This window comes from Maniola jurtina, chromosome 13 (assembly GCF_905333055.1).
Source record: "Maniola jurtina chromosome 13, ilManJurt1.1, whole genome shotgun sequence".
NCBI lineage: Eukaryota > Metazoa > Arthropoda > Insecta > Lepidoptera > Nymphalidae > Maniola > Maniola jurtina.
Window position 1 is genome coordinate 14,731,426 of NC_060041.1, and position 24,230 is coordinate 14,755,655.

Here is a 24,230-nt window from a genome sequence, read left to right on the forward strand (position 1 = left end):
ATTTTTTTTTGTCCAAGTTTTCATGGTCCTAACGTGCCCTAACTCTCACTGAGATCGTTGGCCTCGGCCTATCTAAAGATGGCAAACGATCTCAGTGAGTTAGGGCACGCTAGGGACATGAAAACTTTGACATAATTTTTTTTTATTTGTATGGAAATTTTTATAATTTAATTTCGTCAATTTACTTCAGCATTGTATTTATCAGATTACTAGAAAAGAGCTGATAATTACTTTCAAACGGATGAATCGATTTTCTTGGATTACAGCTAAGAACACTCTCGATCAAGCCACTACTTTCAAACAAAAAAATCTAAATTAAAATCGGTTCATTAGTTTAGGAGCTACGATGCCACAGACAGATACACAGATACACACGTCAAACTTATAACACCCCTCTTTTTCGGTCGGGGTTAAAAATTTTTTTTTTGTTTCTGCACATACCTAAGTATAATATCTATGTATGAAGCCGGGCGAGAATAATAAAAGAAACTAGAAATCTAAGCGTGAAGCTCGCCCGATTTTTACTTTGTAGTGGTTTTGGAAGTCGGTTTTTTAATATTTTTTTAATTTTAAACTTTTTAGTGTAAGTAGCCATTGCTTGGTACCTAATAATATATCAATCCACCGGCAAAACTTTCCAAATTCACACGGAGTTCAGTACTTTGCAGCATTAGCATTGAACAGTTGGAACTTGGAATTCAATTACGAAGTCTAATCGGCATTCACAATATCATTTCACCAGGAATAATTCCTGAATCCTTAAAGGTTAGGAGCGCTGTACCATGCATCTTCATGTTAAGAAGTTAGGACTTGAGATTCGAGCATGAAGTCGTTGCTTGGTACCTACAATATTAATTCACTATGAACACTTCCTGAATGTTGATAACTTAAGCGGGCAGTAACTCTGCTGCATCAGGATTAAGGAGTTGGGTCCAGAAATTTTTGTGGGACTACCACGGAAACTTCTATAATAATAATCAATAGAAGTTTCCGTGGTAGTCCCACCAAAACATTTTTTTTTCAAATCGATCCAGAAACCTGGAAAAATCAGTGTATATAGGCATATATTTAAAAAAAACGGGCCAAATTGAGAAAGGCGTAAACATTTGTATGGAAAAGCGCGTAAGATGACAATTTTTCTTTTTAATTTCCGACATAAAAAGAGGGGTGCTCTAAATTCTATCCTTTTGTTTGCCTTTGACTCAATGGTGTGATCTGTGTGAATGGTGACGGGTTTCAAATGCAAAATCCGGTCAAGTGCAAGTCGGACGCGCATACGGGCGGTTCCGTAGCATCGTAATAGAAATACCTAAAGCTTGTGATGTAACCTTATATGACACAGTTTTCGGATTTTGATTTATAGCCAGAAGGTTTTTACCTAATAGGCATGACTACCTTATAATGTGTTCTGACATGCACTTGGCCAGTTATAATTAAATTAACTTTTAGTTGCTTCTCACCTAAGAGCTGGAACATGTTTACCTATATGTAGTCGCATTGATCTATTGTTAAATGTTGTCTTTTGAAAAACTTTAATGCTGAGTTTCTTACCGGCTCTTCTCAGTAGGCTGTAAACTGAACCAGCTTTGACATGTCATTAGTTAGAACCACTATATAGACCTAAGTAAGTATTTATTTCATTTCATGCCCGCCCGAATAAGATTAGCAAGGATTCGGTGCTCACGGGGATCCCCTTAAATATTCGTGAACGGAACTCTAAATATCGACTCCCACCCAAAATAAGGTACCTACAAAAGCAAAATGACGTTGAGCAAAAAGGCAAGGTCGTCGACCTGCCTACCGCTCGCCGGGTCCTTCAACTGGGCCTTTTTGGTCTTTTTGGGCATTTGAACAAACCTGTCTACGGAAACCTTGTTTCTTATTAGCCGACCATTTATTTCATTTTAGGTGTCCGTATTTTCAGAGAAAAAACCGGCCAAGTGCGAGTCAGACTCGCGCACCGAGGGTTCCGTATTCAGGCACTTTTTCCGATATTTTGCACGATAAATCAAAAACCAATACACAAGTGTAAATTAAAAATTTATAACACCCCCGACAAGTGAAGGTTACAGTAACTAGAAAAGAGCTGATAACTTTCAAACAGCTGAACTGATTTTCTAGGATTATAGCTATCCAAAGTATCTGAGTTTTCCAAAACATCATTTTCAAATAAATAATTATGTATTTAGGCAACGTCCATCTTGACAGCTTGACATTTGTCTATTGACATAATATTATGAACCTAACGGTTATCTAACCTTCTTTTCTACAAGAAAACTAGAAAAGAGCTGATAACTTTTAAATGGCTGAACCAATTTTTTTGGATTATAGCTAAGAACACTCTCGATCAAGCCACCTTTCAAACAAAAAAAACTAAATTAAAATCGGTTCATTCGTTTAGGCGCTACGATGCCACAGACAGATACACAGATACACAGACACACAGATACACACGTCAAACTTATAACACCCCTCTTTTTGGGTCGGGGGTTAATAAAAATAAATAAAAATCCGTTTTAGAATGTACACGTAAAGCCCTTTCATATGATACCCCACTTGATCGGTTATCTTACTTTGAAAATTGAAACACATTTTAATTTTTTTTTCTGTTATGTAACCACAAATTCACAGTTTTGACAGACAGACAACAAAGTGATCCTATAAGGGTACCGTTTTTCCATTTGATTTTAATTTTTTTTAAATGATGTAACTACAAATTCACGGTTTTCGGATTTATTCCTTTACTTGTGCTTATAAGACCTACCTACCTGCCAAATTTCATGATTCTAGGTCAACGGGAAGTACCCTATAGCTTTTCTTGACGACACAACGGACGGACGGACAGACAGACAGATAGTCAGGCAGACAACAAATTGATCCTATGAAGGGTTCCTTTTTTCCTTTTGAGGTACGGAACCCTAATTAAGTGTTATTTCTTATATACGATGGTACGGATCCCTTCGTGTACGAGGCCGATTCGCGCTTGACCGGTTTTAGTATCCGTTTCTCGCGACTTTGCCCGCGTAGAACCAAAAATCTGAGTTTTTGGTTTTATTCGGTTCAACGTGGGTTCAACTTTTGTAAATTACTTAATGGGTTCCTAATTTAAACTAATCATATAATTTTCATCCTTGAACAGTGTAACTGTATGGATTTGGCTCATTGCCCATTGCCATCGCCATCACACTACAGAGCTTGTGAGCAGAATAAGAAGGGTCTCATAGCACATAGTCTGCCCCGCTGCGCTGCTCGCCAAATGCGGATTGGCAAACTACACAGTACACTCCTTTGAGAGACATGCAGGTTTCCTTCACCGTAAAGTAATATTAATCCAATTGCTTAAACATAGCTGCATTCTTATGAGACCTTACATTTGAACGCTAAGTAGGTGTACGATGCCACACACAAACTGGCAGACAAACAAACAGACAATATCGGGGTTGAACTCATTACACGTTACACTTAGCGTTTTTAGATTTATTCAGATACAAGTTAGCCCTTGACTGCAATCTCACCTGATGGTACTTAAGTGATGATGCAGTCTAAGATGGAAGCGGGCTAACCTAGGAGGGGTATGGCAGTTTGTGTTAAACCCATACTCCTTCGGTTTCTATTACACGGCTTGACGGCACGGCTTTGCCAGTAGGGTGGTAACTAGCCACGGCCGAAGCCTCCCACCAGACAAATATAGAGGTGGGTATAGTGTGGGGTACCCGCAGCCCCCCGCGCGTCACAGCGACGCTGATAACAGATAACGCTATCAGTTATCACAACACCAGTATCGCCTGTAATCAACAGTGTCACCAGCTGCGCAGGTCGTTACTATCCCCAAACTCTAACTCTAACCGTTTACTCTTGTACTGCATTTGTGGAGTTACTAAGAAATGTAATGGTGATAATTAATTACGTAAACTTATACGTCTGTCGTGTCTGTCAAGAAAACCTACCTACCTAAATTCTAAAACAGATTTTTATTTATTTTTAAGCATAATAGTTTTTGATTTACTTGTAGTGCAAAATCTCAAAAAAAAAATGGACGAATACCTAAGTAAAATTGACACTTAATTTAAAATGGTTAGCAAAGTTAAAACTAACAACGGATGTGGATTGTACGAATTTTGGCTGACCTCTATTTTATAGTTCCTAAGAAAGAATTTATTTTGACATAAGCACTGCTCATATCGTGAGCTATCCAGAGAGTTGTGTGAGAGTTCTCTTGAACACATTAGCAACGAAGAGGTCCAGGGAGAACAAAGGTCACGGATACGGATCCCACCGTCTGCATCGGTCGCATCAGTGGCACCGCAGCATTATCTAAATCTTTCTTTACTTAGGTAGGCTCTTTAATTTCAGTATTTTATTGTTATTACTAAAATTGAGTCATTATGTTATTTACCTAACAACATACACATGAGACAGGAACTTACCACTTATCCTAATCATTTTCCAACATTCCATAACTTCATCAAATCTGGAACAAAAATAAGCATCATTAATTTCTTTTACTGAATATGACGCCAAAAGTTTGCAGCCTTTTTAGGGTTCCATACGCGAAGGGTGCCAACGGGCCCCTAGGTATTGTTAAGATTCTGCTGTCCGTCTGTCCGTCCGTCTGTCTGTCAGCAGGCTGTATCTCGTGCTCCGTAATATGTAGTTAAATCGAGTTAAATCTTGAAATTTTCACAGAAAATGTGTTGTATTGCCGCTACACATTTCAGGGTAACCGCCATGAAAATTAAAAAAAATTGGTTGTCTGTAAAGTCGGTTTACTGACGATAGTTGAACGTGACAACGAAGGCCGATTGTGCTTCTTTGTCGCTCGTTCCGCGCTCTCGCTTGCACTTCAAGCCTTACATGGAACGACTCATGCGGCGTTACCTTAGAGCGAGGTAACGCCGCATGAGTCATGTTTTTTCGTGTGTGCAGCCGGCTCTATCGAATTATAAGACGTTGTCACGTCAAAAAAATTAAAAGTTTTATTTCTTATATGATGGTACGGAACTCTTCGTGTGCGAGTCCGACTCGCACTTGACCGATTTTGCTCTCAATCTGTTTGTCTGTGGCAGCGTATATGGAGAGATGGGGAATAGGTACAGGGAGACCTCAGGAAGGCCAGTGACGACGCCCGACGCCTCCTCGCTCTCGAGTGCAGTGGTGAGGTCCCGCAGCGGCCGCAGCCAACATACATACATACAAACAGACAAAAAACACGGTCCGCCCTATGGCTATCTATCCTAACCGTCTAAAAAAACCACGTGTATGTGGGGGAGTGGCCGTCTCCCTCGCACGCGTAGCGTCCTCCCGCTCCAACTCATCTATGCATCCACGGGAACACCATTGGGTACAAAGTGCTTGTTTTTTTGTGAAGGGCGCCTGGGCTTGATGGAATATATACTTTTTCTTTTAAACCACTACCAAAAACTTTATAGGTATATATTTTTTCGAAGAATTTTTTTTCCCCATCAAAAAGAAGTTTGACTCTCTTTCTTTTTGATAGAGGTACAAAAATCCATCATAGATACACTAGATTTCAACAAACGGGACTAATTCCGTTGCGCGAAACCTCTTAAGTAAACTTACAAATCGAAAAGTGGTGGCATCACTTCCCGAGGGAACATTGTGAACTGGATAACGTAAGAAGGTAAATTGTAACGGTTTGTTCAATAGCAGCACCATTTTCATCCCCCAACAAAATCACTCCATGTATCGAAAACTGTCGTGGGATAGTTCGCATGAAACTTTCAAGTAATGGACCGGCTAGGCTCTATTGCCAAATCCTATTATAACGTTACCTAATTATTACCCAATTATGTGAAAGTTTAGATATTCTTCACCTCGCAATAATTAGATCAATTTACTTATTTGACAGGATGCAACTTTTTCTACGCTGCGACAAAACAAGATCTGCTATTCTTTTAGACATTAAATTAATTATTTATAGGTCTATGACATCAGCAAGTAAAAAAATGCAAAAAACATTTTGGTTGAACTTCGGCGTTCAGAATAGGTAGGTAGATTTTGAGCTATCATTTAAGAAGTGTTACTGTAAAAGCTGTACTACTAGGTACCTACTACGTACCGTAGAATAATCAGTTTTGTGGGTATTCCAGTCACGTCAGTCGTCAACTCAACACACAGAAGACAGATTGACACCGGCCCAGACACTAGTGTATGCATCTAATCAGATTTACGAGCGAGGGGTTTTAATTCCAACTTTCATGAACAGTTCAACCAACTTACAATATCTAGGTAGGTAGGTACCTAGGTACGTGATAAAGACTAGTTTATTGCACTATAAGTCTTTACAGACTGGAAATAGATACGGAAATGGCATAAATAGCAAAGAAAATGAACGGTTTTCTTTGGAGCCACCGACACTATGCGTCTGCCGTCTACTCACCGGTCAAACTCAAACTCAAATTCATTTATTCAAAGTAGGTATTATTGCACACCTTGATGCATGGGTCGGAGTTGTTAGATTTGTAAGATGATATAGTGGCGACAATATTTACGTAAACTTAAAACTAAAGCTACAAGGGTTCCTAACGCGCCCTGGTCTGAAAAGGGTCCACAACAAACTCGGCCGGGTCTATTGCATTTTTCTACTGGTCAGATTGGAATCTTTATGAATGTAAGGTCAAATAATAGGTAGGGAACCGTTTCAAAGTAGAAAAGCTCGAATCCAAAAGCATTGCGTCAGTTGTTATCGGAACGCATCCTTTCCGCGGCATCCCAACTATCAGTGAGTCACGGAACAGTTGGCGCCGCGCCGGAGTGAGCCCTACGCGCAGGTCGGAAGGGCGGCGCGCGCGCAGGGTCCCCATTGGCCGCAGGACTCCTAGACCCTTTTCTATTGGTCTATTCCTTCCTCGCGATTGGTTCGTTCCCGGGCATGCGTTTTGGAATACCGGTTGGATAGTTTTTATCTATTCCGTTGTTTTTTCACGTCCCTGTCCTAAATTTTGGAGTTTCGACTACGATTGGTTACTCTGATACAAGTTTATTTACTGAGGTGGTGTAGTGCAGGGTTATCTATGTGTTAACGTCACTGCTCCTGTATATCTACTTTTGTTATTTGATCGTGGAACTTTTTGTCGCCTGTTTTTCAAGTTTCTCTATTTATGTTCATGTTTTCCGAATAAATAAGTTGAAAACAATGTATTGTATTTCACTTCTTTTATTAATTTACTATACGTGTCGTTAAAATTCTAAGCAGATTATAGCAAATTAAGCTTTTGATTATTATTTGTTTACAGTTTCCAAATTACAGCTTTTAGGCTTCGCTCCGGACACATTCCTACTAATAAATTTGCCTTTCTCATGAAAAAGTCAGATTCTCCCAATTGCTCCACGTGTGGAGTAATTGAAGATATTTACCATGTCTTGTTGGAGTGTGTTCGGAATGAATCGTTTAGGTTAAGCTTATGTAATATTTTTGATTTAAATTTTAATATTTTTGATTGTGTTACGTTTCTTTCATTTCCTGCGTGTGATCAAGCTAAATTACTATATAAGTTAAGTAGAATATTTTTTAAGATTCGAGGGTAAGTTATGATGATTGTAAATAATAAAGCGACATAGTCACTTAGTGACTAAGCTTTTCAATAAAGAGTAAAAAAAAAAAAAAATGTGATCTTTTTTTGTTGTTTCAGAACCTTCACCAAAATGTTAGAGTTTTAAGTGGAAAGGAAATAAAGGAAACTAGCTCCTACCCTGTAGTCTGGAGATACATTTTGCCTCATATCTGTACATCCATTTTAGAAGTACTTAACTAGGAATTTTTATAAAAGAATCTGCAATTTTTTTGAAAAATTAGAAGACAAAAGCAAGGTTCTACGTAAGGATCCCACAAATTCCTTCGTGACAAAGTTGTGCAGCGTGCTGAGTTTTATCAGATGGTTTAAAATTGTTTTTTGTTACATAATTATTGTAATATTTTTCGATTTGAAAAAAGCAACTGCTGAGTTTTTGACGGCTCTATTATAGCAGGTAGAATCTTCTTTCTGAACCGGCGCGGCGGTAGAGTCAAACACAGAAGTTGCGCTACATCAAATGAAATAGTAACTTTGATCTTTTGAAAAAATACGTGGATGTTAAGGACTGTGTAGTAGCTCAGGCAAAATTTAGGTAATAAGTACTATCGATCGAATCGTAATCGATTCTTAGAAAAAAAAGTACAAGACAATTTTTGTAGATAATTTTTTGATATACATATTTTGTGTTACCTATTTTATGATAAAACTTACCATTTAGCTGGAAAATGCAAAAATCCCATTTTTGTGAACTTTGACCTTGAATATATATTTTTTGCAAATTATGTGAGATCGATTGGGACTTTAAATAACAGTAGACTAGTTGCGAACGATGCGATGAGTAGGTATCTAGGCACAGTGATAAGTGCTCTGCGTATCTGCAATAGATAGCTAGATAGGTGCTCGTATCGACCTAGAAACATGACCTACATGTAGTCAGCTCTAGATTACTGGAATCAGCTGAAACGGCTAGACGAGGCGCGCTGTGGCAGCGCCGCACTATTGCTTGCTACGCAGATATATCGACGAGTATGTAGCTAATGACACAGTTTATTCTATCTCGGTGTTTCATTTAGCATGATATAGGTAGGTAGGTACTTATACCTGTTAGGCATAATGTCTTTGATTAATTTACTTACTTAATATGATCTCTTGCTTGGGACATTGTAGGTACGTATTTTTTGACGCGTTGTTTAAACTGGCGGTCATGAAACATTCCCTAGTTCATATCATTATCATCACTATATCGTAATACTTAGGTAAGTACATAACATTTTTCCAAAAGCGAGATACATATTTCAAAGTCATCTTTTCGAAGTCAGTTGCGATAAAATGACATTTACAGTGGTGTTTTATTAACTCCCGACCCAAAAAGAGGGGTGTTATAAGTTTGACGTGTATATCTGTGTATCTGTGTGTCTGTGTATCGTGTATCTGTCTGTGGCACCGTAGCGCCTAAACTAATGAACCGATTTTAATTTAGTTTTTTTTTGTTTGAAAGGTGGCTTGATCGAGAGTGTTCTTAGCTATAATCCAAGAAAATCGGTTCAGCCGTTTGAAAGTTATCAGCTCTTTTCTAGTTACTGTAACCTTCACTTGTCACTTATAAATTTTTAATTTACACTTGTAGAAGCAGGCGTTACTTTGCGGAACTCCATGATATAGCTACAAGGAACCAAGAATAAAAGACTGGCTTTTCCTGCGTGTTTAGCAGTTGGAGGGCGGGCGGTGCATATCGCATGCTGCATGTTGCACCATACAGATTTGTCTGGTTTAGCGGATTATAGCAAATTAAGCTTTTGTTCCTTGTAGCTAGAGTGGGATTGCAATCACCTATAATTGACGGGCTTCTTCACTATCGTCTACAAGTGTAAATTAAAAAATTATAACACCCCCGACAAGTGAAGGTTACAGTAACTAGAAAAGAGCTGATAACTTTCAAACGACTTAACCGATTTTCTTGAATTAAAAATAGCTAAGAACACTCTCGATGAAGCCACCTTTCAAACAAAAAACACTAAATTAAAATCGGTTCATTAGTTTAGGAGCTACCTACGAGGCCACAGACAGATACACAGATACACACGTGAAACTTATAACACCCCTCTTTTTGGGTCGGGGGTTAAAAACGTATTGTGTAAAACACAACAACTAAGATTGTAATTTGAAGCACTGTGATAATCATAGGACCAGCGCCAATTTCCTGACGTACCTACCATCTACCTAACGCCCAGTGCGTTACGTGGCTTTGCAATAATTATTATTTATTGAACTTACTACCTATATAGAGGTAAAACCCGCGATCGTACACGTGGATTTAGATTTTTTTAATCTTGTGGGAATTCATTGATTTTCCGAAATAAAAAGTATGTCCGTTCCCGGGATGTACGCAAGCTAATTTTGTACCAAATTTCATCAACCTCGGTTAAGCTGTTGCGCTGGGAGAGCTAGCAGACAGACACACTTTCGCATTTAGGTATACTTAATATTATGTATGGAAGTATGGATAATGAATGAAGCTGCAAATTACAAGGATTGTTGCAGCCGGCTTGTTTACAGTTTAATTATAACGCACAATGTACCTACATGCCAATCACCCACTGCAAGTCGATACGCCGTGCGTTGACCCGCCGCCGCCGTCACATACTATGTTCGGACAGACCGATCTATCGATTTCCATTATATATATTTACTAACGTCGTCATCAACCGATAGACGTCCACTGCTCTCTTGTAGAGGCCACGCCACGGCCTTGCGCCGCCGCCGTGCAGCGGCTCCCGTCAACTCGCTTGATATCGACCTAGTGGGGGGCTTCCAACGCTGCGCTTTCCGGTGCCAGCTCGCTATTATGGATTGGATGGATTATAGATGGATCATAGATAGGGGGATCATAGATTTTGGAGCGCCACCACGTTTTATACTTAGCACAAGTAAAGGAGAAAATCCGGAGACCGTGAATTTGTGACTACATCACAATAGTTATTTGTTCAACAAGATAGCAAAATTCATTTTTGTTGCGAGTGCCTAGTTTGAACCCTGAGCGGGCGAAGGATTCTAAGTTAGAATCCTGAGTGTAGCGAGGGGTTCAAAGGCACAAGAAACAAAAATTTTGCTATCGTGTGATACATAAGTACATACTTTTCACCTCGACAGTGAAAAAACACAAGATCTAAGAAAATAAAAATTATTTATTGAAACACTAAGATATTTTTATATTCATGTAAGTATATTACATTTTTATATGATAAAATAAAAACCAGTTTCTGAGTTCACTTCACACTTTTAACAAGTTTCCAATCGTTAAATAATTTCAAGTATTTTTCACGCGACTTTTCCGGAACAAAGTTTAAGTCAGCGTTAGACACTGATTCCTTTAATAACTGATGGTTTTAAATTATCACTAGAACCACTCATTTTGTTATTTTTTAAACTTTTATAACAATTATCTACAAAGAAATTAGATAGGTATGTTTTATTAAGATTTAAGACCTCACAGACAATTTTTTTTTCGCCATGTTTTATTCCTTTTTAATCTGTGTTCGGAATTGTGTCAATCACAGAAGAAATATATAAATAAATTAATATTAATTTTATTTTACGTTTCATGTTGTGTTACAGAATTGTAAAGCCTAAAACACATTTTAACAAAAAGTAAATATTTCAAATAATAAAATAGAGAGTTAAATAAAAATTGTCGAAATAAAATGTATGGGGTATGCAATATTATATACACAACATTTCCGAACGTTTCTTGAGACGATGAATTGAAGAAATGCCAATCCAAAGTGTTCTAAATTCAAAATACTTTTTCTCACTGGAGTGAGCAAAAACGACTTTTGCTCACTGGTTTGGGCAGCAAACGCGCCTTATTTGAGCTAGAGAGGTGAAAAAAAAATGTGTTGTTCATGAACTAATAATAACAGGGTATTTTCAATTTTCAAAGTAAGATAACTATACCTACCAAGTGGGGTGTCTTCAGAAAGAGATTTACATGTACATTCTAAAACAGATTTTTATTTATTTTTATGCATAATAGTTTTTCATTTATCGTGCAAAATGTCGGAAAAATACCCGAGTAGGTACTCGTACCCTACCTATTCGGTGTGCGAGTCTGATTCGCATTTGGCCGGTTTTTTCAAACTATGTACCCTGGCCATTACCTCTTCAGCATCGCAACCCGCTGAGTTATGTCGGTTACCGCTGCTACGGATCTCCTCATTTCTGATTCGATCACGTAGAAAAAATACAAGCATAGCTCTCTCCATCGCGCTGAGTGACCCTGTGCTTTCTTATAAGGCCCATAACTAGACCTTATAAGAAAGCAAATATGGATCCGAGACATGGTCGCTAACTAGTCCATGTCTCGGATCCATATTCTATATTATGTGATCACGGGAATACGTAGAACTAGTACTGTTCGAAGACTTTGCTCTTCAAGCACTGAGGAGTTTCGGACGAGAACACATCGACATTTACCTACTAACAAAGTCGCTTACTATGGATTTCATAAGAATACTCAGATTTATTCATTATTTATTTGTACCAGAAAATTGTACTTAACATTAAAAATAAAAAGAAAGAAAAAGTGGACAGAGAAGCACTTATCTCTATAAGAGATCTCTGCCAGTGACCCCTATATTTATTTAGCGGACGATGGCGAAAATTATAAGGGCACCATGACCATAAGGGCATACGGACCCAAATGGAGGATAAAATTAGGGGGATTTTATCCCCCATTTGGGTCCGTATGGACCCTGGTCTGATCCCCCAACAGTCATAATATAACCTATGCCATGAAGCTTTTGGGGTACAATTTATGTTATTAATTACCTACTATGTATTTTACTGTTTTGGTAATTTTCTAAAATGAGAAAAAATTAATTGCTTCATGCTGTGAATGATCTAATGCTTTCTCCGTTTTGAATTGTATCAAAAGACCAAAACACCTTGTTCGTAGTTACTTGATTCTGATTTGGCCGTCACACTTTTGGAATAAATTGTAAGTAGATAGCTTTGAAGCTTTAATATTTCAACACTGGATCAAAAAGGATTATTAAAGGTCCTTTCGCAGTTTAGTATAGGAGTATGAATAACTTAAGTAACTAGATCTCTGAATTTCACAAAAGAGTATATATTATTGAGCTTTATTTGACTTGTAGACAGAATGCATCTATTTTTCCAAAAGTCATTTTATTGATTCAAATTGATCAGAATCTGCGCCAAAAAGATACAAAATATAGATAGGTAGGTACCTAGCTAATGGTCATTTTAACTTTTTCAGGATTTCCTTCAATGGAAAACATAATACATATTAAATAGGTATAACATTATGTATATTGCTGTAAGGTCTTGATAGGTACATAATATATTTCATGATCGATACAATATATCACCTACTTAGTAAGCATTAGTAAAAAACATGAATATTTGACTCTTGAGCTCTACAATTTGCAACTTGATAGGTAATAAGTATATGAACACACAGGAATGTTTATTAGAAGTCAATAAGAATTAATTATCTATGTACTAGGTAGGTAGTAAATTAAAAAAATACAGTAAATTATAATTAATATCTACAAAACAATGCGCTTTATTCGTGCAAGTGCTGAACATTTAGAAATTGACTCTTTACCCAATTAACTTTTACTTAACGCTTCTATTAAATTAATTACCCACGTAGTTTACCAACAAGGCACTCTATTTTTGTACCTATCAGGTCCTACATTTATATTTATACACGTAATATAAGTTTAATGATTGTGTATAATAAATCTAATATATTGTAAATTGCGATGCCCTGACAGGGCGTTATGTAACTATACTTATTTAGCTTTATTAGTACATGACAGCAATGAAATAAATAAATGAAATGAAGTCCGACTCACGCTTGACCGGAAGCAAACGAACAGGCGGGTCCACCCGGATTCGATTCCCGGGGGTGGAATTGGGAATTTATGATTCCTTAATTGTCTTAGGTCTGGTCTAGTGGTAGGCTTCGGTCGTGGCTAGATTCTACCTACCGGCAAAGCTTTGCCGCCAAGCGATTATAGCGTTCCGATACGTTGCAATGTAGATTCCAGTAAGGGCTCAATAAAAAATTTCCATACCCCTTCCAAGTTAACCCGCTTCCATTTTAGACTGCTATGCTGCAGCTGAGTGCTGCATCATCACTTACTTGTGGCGGTTGCCACACTCGCAAGCAGATGGCTCATTCCATAATTTATTTTATTTTATTTTATTTATTAGGACTAACAAACAGTAGCGCGCAGTGATTATTACAAATAATATAATAGAAATGAATATAATAATGAAATAAAATTAAAATGAAATAGAATAGAAATAAAACTTATGTGCTACCTACTACGTTAATCACATAAATATTTACTTAAATTAAATTATTTTCTAATTATTCACAGGTTTTGTGTTTTTTTTAGATAATCTATGACCAACTTCTAATAATCACTCGATACCCGAACCCAAGCCGGACGCCACGCACCAATCTCTCACTAGATGGCAGCACCAGTATGTTACAGCTGAAGCTCAAATAAAACACGCAAATCTGAATCGCATTAACGGAGCGTTTAAGAATTTGCACTATATATAGAAGTATCGACGTATTACCGTCGGCGCAGTGGCGCTACCGAGCACATACCGCTCGGTGGGAAATGTCCCAATTGGTACGGTCATGGAGCGAAGAGAACTTGCTCCATATGTTCGAATATGGCGCACAGGATCAGGACGAGCTGGTACCATATTATTACATGATAACTTGTAATATTATAATCGATAAAAAATATACTTTTTGTTTTTTACGGTTCCGTACCCAAACAGGAAAAATGCAGCCCTATTAATGTCACTCTGCTGTCTGTCCGGATTATGTCACAGGTCTCTCGTAGACGAAATGAGTTACAAACTTGGTATTTGGCGTAGAACTTTGACCCAAAACCAAATATTGAATTTGAAACCCTTCAGGCACGGATTACGGAACCCGAAAAATAAACAAACCGCAGTTCCCAATATCTTTTGTAAAGTACAGTATAATGCCGACACGAAGACAAATCACAGTTTTTTGCCTCGTTTTCCAATTGAGAAACCGATATTATGAAGGCTGTCTGTCTGTCATATTTGCGACTGTATTTTAAGAATTCGTTCGTGAAGTAGGTAAGTTATAGTTGTTGAATGCTCTTGAAAAGACAATCAAATATTATGTAATTTTTTTTAATGAAAATATAACATAAAAAAACGGTCAAGTGCGAGTCGAAATGCAAGGGTTCCGTACCATTGTACAAGATATACCGTAACACTTATGTAGAACACTGCAAGTTAATGACGGACTGCGCCGTCTATAGGTACCTACGTGATTTGATTTAGTCTAGTAAATTAATTTTTTCGTGAACACATTTTTTTATGTAATTACAAATTCACGGTTTCCGGATTTTTCCTTTACCTCTGCCATAGACCTACCTACCTCCCAAAAATGATTCTAGCTACGTTAACGTTAAGTAAGTACCCTATAGGTTTTCTTGACAGACACGACAGACGGACAGACGGACAGAGAGACACCAAAGTGATCCTATAAGGATTCCATTTTTCCTTTTGAGGCATAACTAACTGACTTTAAAAGCACTGAAAAGTATGCCCGCGCAAATACAAGTAAACCTATGTTCGCGCGAACAAATAACATAGGCGAACGTAAAGTACTAAGTACCTAGGCTCTCCCTAGGTATATCTATCTTAGTCTTATCCAATAATAGTTGAAAATTTTCATAGATTTGTCCATATAATAAGTACCTGTGTTGTACATAGGTAGGTAAGTATATAATACACGAAGTATACATACAATTTTATAATTTCCGTGAAGGACGCGCGGGGTGCGGAGCGTTCAAAATGGCGCATCTTACGTGACGTAATCACGTGGCTTTAAGATTTTTTATGTTTTCTATACGTTTTCCCATAAAAAATAACCTCGTTCAGGAAATAATTTTCAAAAATATTTAACCCGGTTTCGCAATAAAACTCGGGGAAAACGGATTTCCGAGTTTGGGCGTGTGCGACGCGTTTCAGTGCAGTATTGATCTATTTTTACCAGCGCGTCATGCGATTAACCGATTAAACGGTTAATCCAATTATTGAATCCAATTGAACATGTTTTAGTGATTCGCGAGAGTGGTGAGCGGGCCGGGGGCCGCGGGGGGGCCGCGGGGGGGGCCTGCAGCCTGCACATGCAGGGCAGATGTTCGGCGAGGAGGTTGAACAAAGACGATTTTCAAAATGGCGTGCGAGTGTTCCGAATTCAAAAAATTGGAAAGCGGACTCACCGTGCGATCCAACATGGCGGCGAACAAAGACGCTTCGGTTATTCCATCCCTATCACAGTTTTCTTTTGAAAAAATCGCATAATGCATTTTTTTGGTCACCGTAATCGCTTTTGCAGTGATTTTTGATGTTCGGTGTGTTCGCGACGCGAATGCACTCGGGCGGGTGCATCGAGGAGTACTGACCTAGGGCTTGCTGCAGTCGCGCAGGGCGCGCACACACGCGCACACTGCCGCACACGCCGGCGCCGCGCCCGGTGCGGCCCATTTCCTACTTTAAGCTGATCGCCTTAAACGCGAGTTTGCATCGCCCGGGGCGCGTAAGGAGTGAGACGTCGGTTCAATAGCCATGGTAACAAACTGAAAGTACGTTCGGAGTAGCGGTTCGTATGTAAGGCTGCAGCGCGGCCGGGCGCGGAGCCCGAGCGACGAGCTGCAGCCCAGCGCGACCACTGCGACAGCCAACGCAGCCTTGATGTGACAGATCGTAGTCACAAAATACAAAATGCGTTAGAAAATGTGTCGCTTAGACCGTAGCTCCTTCACAGCAGAACCAAACAATTAAGTAGGTACATATTCGTAAGTCCTTGATCGCCTTCAACACGCCGAAGGACGCTCCAGTGCAGGAGTGAAACGTACGTCGAGTGTGTAGGTAGATCTACACTCTACAGGACAATCTGTGTGGTGTTGTGTATTGCTTGCTCTTCCTGCATGGCGCCGCGTGTCGCATACTGCACCTTGTACCATATACACATTTGTCTGTTTTGGCGGATTACAGCTGCTTCATTGTACATTATGGAATATCGCTAAGTTACGCCTGCTTCTATCCAACAGATGAGAACATATTTTGAGGGGCACTTTTGACGTCCGTAAGCTCATCCTCAACGACTAGTTTCTCGCGGCTTGTGCAACGCGACGCAGACCGCGAGAAAGCCTTACCTCAGCAATCGTGCTCGCGCTGCAGTCGCTGCAAGATAACTTAAATATTGAATTGCTACGTGCTTGTACGCCATTTGCATACTTTCCAACGCACCGACGACGACGAGGAACGAAAAAACGGACACATGTTTAATTCGACTCTTTTTCAGCTCGTTTTACTTTAATTGAGGCTGCTTTTCCTTCACCCTAGATTCGACAGCGTTTTTACATAAAGCCGTGTGATATTAGCTTTGAATACGTTGAATTAATACTTTGATTACATAATCTACTTAACTTATCAATAGGGATCACGTGCGTTTAGCGTTTTTCGATAGTCATGGATTTCAAATGGTACTTCCCGTTGACCGAATCATGAAGTTTGACGTAGATCTTATAGCACAAGTACAAGAATAAATCTGAAAACTGTGAATTTGTGTTTACATAATTAAAAATAATTAAAATGTTTCAATTTTCAAAGTAAGATAACTATATTTACTAACTAATCTATATCTACTAACTAAGGAATTCATCCATCAATTACTTAATATATTGTTTTTTTTTATACAGTGTATCAACCATATTATTAGTATACCTAAGTAAAAACAAATAGGTACTCAGTCCTACAAAGTTAAACATCGATGCGTCAGTCAGTACAAATCTATCTTGTGTATTACAAGGCAAATCTATAGTGAGCGTTACCCCTTACATTACTTATTTATTTATTCATGACGTAGGTTTTCCCAGGACAATAATCCAGTGGGCTCGCAAGGTATTCCTCATATATATTGGATACCACTCCACTAAAAGTAGGTACGAGTTTGACCCGTCTAATTTGATATGACCGGTAAGCGAAATCGACGGTTAACGTGCTCCAATGTTGGTTACACGTCCAGTTACCGACTTGGATCGACGTTGCTTAACCAGATTATATGGACGAAGATCTACACATCAAATTAAAATTGTATTTCCTTATTGAAATCGTATTTGCCTATGAATTTTTAAACAAGGCGCAGTGATAGTAAAAGGAATAGTAACCTGGCTGAGTTTGTTGTGTGTTCTTACTTTCTTAGAACAGGCACATTTGGAATCCTTGTCACTTGTGCTTTTAAGTTTACGTACCTAATCATAGTTATTATCGCCATTACATAATTCATCAATTGACAATCACATAGTGAGCAATGGTACCAATTTTGAATAAATGTTTTAACTTTCCGTTTGATATCAATTAGATGTTTTTCCAAATTCACAAAAAACAGAAATGCGTGCTACGGGATGCTAGAGGTGCTACGCGCTACGCCTTAGGTGAAGGACTATGCTACGCGGGCATGCCGAATGTTGGCGTAGAGCTTAAAATATTATACTGAAGATGCAATGGTATGGTAGCTACAATGATAATGTTATACTTAAATAGATAAATAGGAATTCTACTTCACAAATTCATATTTTTCAATCGTCAAATAACTTTAATCAAAGGAATAAATTTGCCCTTTTTACAGATTTCCTATAGAAAAAACTCGTGATGATGTAAGCATTCTGTCGATATCCATATTATATCCAAATCTGTTCAGGTGTTTAGAATACAAAGAATGTGAATGCGGAATTCTGATACATATATCTACATATATCTATCTGAAAACATTACACTCCTTTTTTTGGGCAGTGTGTACAATGTACATACCAAGTAAACCTATGTAACTTATGCAATGAATGCTGTTTGGTTGCACAACCACAGCTACTAACGCACTCCACTCTGGTATAAAATAACACATAGATTGATTGATATTGAAGTATGTTTAGGTATACTTATTATTTAGGTATATATTTAGTTGTATGGTTGCATTGCTTGCGACTCCCCGTCTTCAGTTGTAAGTAGTGTGGGTTGCCTGGAAGAGATCACTATAGTGATAAGGTCACAGGTCTTTGTTTTTAAGTCTACCCATATTTATTCTTTGTGATTGTATTAAGCAGTAAAGATGTTTAAATAAATAAATAAATTGATCAAATACCAGTACAGACAGACATTGAATGAAAAGATTCAGTAGGTATATTATATGGTCAGTACCTATTAGTGAATATATTGGCAGCAGATAAGTATGATGTGAGTCGTCGTGGCGGCGCTGCAGCTACGCGCGATAGCCTGTGACCTGCAGCAGTCGACACACGCCGATGCAGTTAGTTGTGGGCGATAAGGACGCTAATATCATTCTCTTCTAAAGGTGAACTTTCCAACACCATAAACACGGCATGGATGAAATCGGTAGTGTCATTCTAAAACAGTTTTATTTTTATTTTTATGCATAACTAGATGATGCCCGCGACTTCGTCCGCGTAGATTTAGGTTTTTCGAAATCCCCTGGGAACTCTTTGATTTTCTGGGATAAAAAGTAGCATATGTGCTAATCCTGGACATTATCTATCTCCATTCCAAATTTCAGCCAAATCCGTCCAGTAGTTTTTGCGTGAAGGAGTAACAAACATACACACACACACACACACATACAAACTTTCGCCTTTATAATATTAGTGTGATAGTTTTTGATTTATCCTGCAAAATGTCGAAAAAAATACTCGAGTACCTACGGAATCCTCGGTGCGCGAGTCCGACTCGCACTTGGCCGGTGTTTTATATGTTATACTTAGATATGACCAACCAATAGATACATCGATCCACCAACGCGGCAGTTCGTGGAAATGGTATAAAAGTTTACTTGTGTTTATAATTATAGCCCTTATAGTAAGTAGGTGCGATGGTGTTTAAACGATCGCCTGCATTCGCGAGAGACTTTGTATATGATGATAGTATTCTAGGAACCAGCTCCCGAACTTGATAACGGTTTAGCCGAACTTGCACACTGGATGTTTGTTCTGTAGGTGCCCATGATATGCACAGGTCTATATACCACCTTGTATACATACGTAGGTACTACCTACTATATACTTACTACTTTACCTTTTACAACAATATTCCACAATCAATTTTGGACTTGCCTTTTCACAAGTTCAAAAAATCTATTAAAAATGAATGTCCCCTGCAACACAGGGAGGCACGGTCAGCGACTATGAAGTTTGGATCATCGTGGATTTGGTAGATAACAGGTAACTAATAAACAAATAGGATCACTTCTGTGTCTGTTTGTCGTGTCTGTCAAGAACCGTCCCTGGAAAGGAAATCCCTAAGTATAGGACACTTCCCGTTGCCCTAGAATCATAAAATTTGGCCGGTAATAATGTCTTATAGCACAAGTAAAGGAAACAATCTGAAACGCGTGAATTTATAGCGTGAGTTACAGTAGCACGAAAAAAATGAAAAGTGTATTATTTTATATTATGGTACGGAAGTTAGAACGCTTTGTGTTTGAGTCCGACGACAGAACAAACTAAATGAAAGGGGTGCAAAGGCGGCCTTATGGGACGTGATAGCTGTGGATAGTGTTTCCCAGAAGAATAACCGCGATACACCATTATAATGGACGCGTAAGCGCGATAGTGCACAGTTGCATTGTTTCAAGGAATTTGTGCGCAGGTGTAAGTAGGTACCTACGTTACGCCGAGCTGAGTGTGGCTGACCTAACACTGTTGCAGCGTGGATCCGCGCACTAATCAGATAACTATAATGTAGACTAATTACATAAATATGTGGGCTGCTGTAACTAATCTTATGGCCATTAGTTAAATCAGGTTTCCTGGGTACACAGTACACTCGACTTCGCTTTGGATTTAATTATCATCAACCAAGTGCCAGCTCACTACTGACCACAAGTACCTAATCCCCCGACGCGACGAAGCTTGTCTCTAAATATGACATTTGGAGTAAATACTATAATAAACAAGGTAGTATTAATTATGGATACCCAGTTGTGGGTGTCGCAATTTGTTCTGTGCAGCAGACCGTAGTATTTATATTAAACATAATTAAACATTTGTAACGGTAAGAGAAGAAGACGAAATGGCCAAATTCGGACCAAAGCCACCCACCCGGTCACCCATCTAGTTACAATTTAAGTCAATTTAAAAAAAGTTCCTGAAACTAAGTCCAAGTAGTGAAAAATACATAGAAACCAAAATAATATAAATATATATTATACTATAAATTGAATTTAGAGTAAACTAGTTGCTTCAGCGAGCATAACGCGGGGAAATTGTTTGACAATAATTTTTTGTTTGTGGAACAGTCAAAGCATTTATTTTTGACTGATAGTAAAATTATTATTATTGTTGAATTCGTTACATAATGATGTAGATACGTGAACTTTAAACTAAAGCTGCCAGGTTCCTAACGAACTCCGTGGGCGATTTGCTAACTCAGTGATCATCACTAAATGAAAGCCATCAAATTCATTTGACATTGGTTGGTTTGACATTGCTGCTTCACTGTGCGATATAAAAATAATTTTTGGTAGCAACTTTCGATGGAAAACAATAAATGTCATCTGAACATTTCATCATGTCCATTTACCTGACATGTCTAATGTCAGGCTTTCATTCACTGATGATCCTATTGTTGGTCGATTCCGGAAAACCTGCATCGTTTACGGAAATCTAACCCCTGGACTCAAAAGCAGTTATTTTGAGATCAAATACAAATGTTTGGATTTTAATGTATTTTATCAGATCTTGTGGTTAGTCCACAGCCTGATGGCGACCCTACGCGCGAGTGCTTGCGCCGAAAACAAACAAACGAAACACAAGACTTGCCCGCTTATCAATTATTCGCCGTCCGGTTCCTTGCGAGCAAGTGAAGCTAGCTGCGACGGAAAGTGACACCTATTGCCTGGCTCACAGGGGCGAGAGTGCCGCGGCGCGCGGCGAAGGCCTCGGCGGAGTAGGCCGAGGCAGCAGTGCGCTGTTGCTATGCGACTCCGGCGCGACGACACCGAGCCTGATCTACAGAGCGCACTTTGACTTTACTCAGACTCAAGGCATGTGAAAACGAGACAGCGTTACTTATATTACTGCCATAAATGTCTCGTTTTAAATTAAACTTAAGTCTGAGCAAACTCAAAGAACCTGCTCTGTATTGATCTCAGCTCAGTACACCCTAGTTGCCTGATTTTGTCAGACGTAGTCTTAGTAGTCAACATCACCCTGACTAACTGCCAGTTTCATGCCGAGTGGTTAGTTGGAGGGGAAAGGGGAATATTAGTCTAGTGGTTAATATTTTTTTTTTATTCAACCCTTCGCTGGCTCTGTACTGAGCGCGGACGTTTCCTCTCAAAATCAGAAAGTCTTAAGTGCCGAGTGGTAAGCTATATATACAGTACTAGCTGATACCCGCGACTTCGTTCGCGTGGATGTAGGTTTTTTAAAATTCCCGTGGGAACTCTTTGATTTTCCGGGATAAAAAGTAGCCTATGTGCTAATCCAGGGTATAATCTATCTCCATTCTAAATTTCAGCCCAATCCGTCCAGTGGTTTTTGCGTGAAGGAGTAACAAACATACACACACACACACACACACACACATACAAACTTTCTCCTTTATAATATTAGTGTGATACAGTGTACCACGCCGCGGCCGGCCAAGTGCGGATTGACAGATTTGACCCACCTTTGAGGACATAATGGAGAACTCTCACAGGCGCGGTGCAGATTTCCTCACGATTATTATTATTTATTTATTTATTTATTTATTATTATTTAATTAAAACGAACATAATATGGCCAATTACACTAATTGAATTACTAATTAAATTAAAAATTACACTAATTCAATTTCAATGTTAACTTAGTCACAGGCTATCGTAGTTAGACTAGAGCCAGGTAAGCTCCTCGTGTGCCTGAGTGTGGCGGGTAGCAGCAGTGTTTGGGTCGATGTACCCTGGTAACATTACTGGGATATTGTTAGCCATGGCTAATTGACCTGGCGGGGAGGGGGTGATGTCCGCGCGTCCATCCGAGTGTCCCGAGCAGAGAGCGCAGTGGATGCACCCATGGGGCAGAGCCCCAGGAGCGGAGGGATTTTCCACAAAAAAAGTTTTTTGTCAAAAATTAACAAATCTCCGATTTTGTATATTATTGAAGCTCAATGTTTAACCGAACCCTCACAGGATTAAATTTTCCAAATTTTTTTCTAAGTGGGAGCTTACTACGTGATGAAAGTCTACGATCAAAAAACTAACTCCAGCGATTGAGCTAGTGATAAACCAGTCAGTCAGTCAAAATAAGTCTTTTTAGATATATCTAGATATAGAAGGGCGGTAGACGGCGGATAGTGGGCAGGCTGTGCGGCCGGCTGCGGCAGACGGCGCTATACATAGAGACGCATAGACACAGCCCTTCACGCGGAAGCGCAGCCTTCGGGGGTCGACGACCGACCGTCTGGCGAGCGCGGCCACACTACCCGCGGGGAACTGACTGACTGACATCACCATTAACGAACTGCTCCAGACAACTTTTACAGGATTTTAATGTTTAATCGTTAGTGATTTCCATTTTAAATGTAGAATGTACCGGTTATATACCTACTCACGTGTTTAGTCGATGTAAGCCCGACTAGTTTCGAACTAATTCAGGATCTTTTACATCCTTTTACAGGATTGCCCACAAGAGGTTTATTATGTAATTATTATTTTATTTGGCTCATTTGACATTTATTTTTAATCCATTGAAGGTTCTCTACAAAAAAATATTTTAATATCACTCAGTAAAGCAGCAATGTAGATCAACCAATGTCAAATGACCTTGATGGATATAATTAGTGATAATCACTGAGTTAGCGAATCACCCCGCCTGGTGTCATTCGCAGGCTGGGAACAGATGGATCCATAACAAGCATCTTCACACTTTGATAAGTCAGACTAGCGACAATCTGATAGCGAGGGCGAGCTAGCGTGGAGACGGAGGATGTAGACGTGATCCTGGACGCGGAAGCAGCTTCGGGGTCGATGACCGGACGTCTAGCTAGTCGCGCGGCCACACTCGCAGCGATAAACTCGCCACGACATTGGAGACTTTGCATTAAATTATACATCTCACTAACATTTATAGAATTCGCAAATCTAAACCAAATAACTTCAAAGCAAAATGAACCATTTCTTGGTTTAAATTTTAAAGTCAAAAATTCAATACTGTCGATTTTAATTGTGCAACATGGCGTAGATGTATGGGCAAACTTGAAAATTCAAACAAGGTTGAACTGTAACGCTAAAGTGCGATTATTATCGATTACTATCAATTTTATCGGTGAGATATTTCAATGAGTGAGCTATGTAAAATCTTACTATAAGCATACTAACGCCACAGTTGACGACATTCACGGAATTCTTTCATTTTTGTGGCATAAAAGTAGCCGACATCACTCTCCCGATCTTTAACTATATTATGTATGCAACAAGTCGTAATTAATAATAAATTAGCAGTCAATGAGGAGTGCTGACAAAAGGGAAAACCTAAAATCTATGAAACAACAAAACGCATACAGCTCCGAAAAGTTAGAGGTGCGTGTCCGGGATTAAACCCCGGACTT

The 24,230-nt window shown here is 38.9% G+C and overlaps 1 long non-coding RNA gene across 2 annotated transcripts in view; it reads right to left on the reverse strand.

Moving 5' to 3' along the window:
- LOC123870727 overlaps window positions 1–24,230 on the reverse strand; it is a 90,767-nt gene that overhangs the window by 46,402 nt on the left and 20,135 nt on the right. Inside the window, exons 1-2 of one of the 2 annotated variants that reach the window (XR_006797135.1) lie at window positions 15,851–16,025; window positions 4,428–4,471 (exon numbers count right to left, since the gene is read on the reverse strand). This is a non-coding gene — a long non-coding RNA (uncharacterized LOC123870727). Of the gene's footprint in view, window positions 1–4,427; window positions 4,472–15,850; window positions 16,026–24,230 lie in introns of those variants that run through there. The other variant, XR_006797136.1, reaches the window with a different exon arrangement.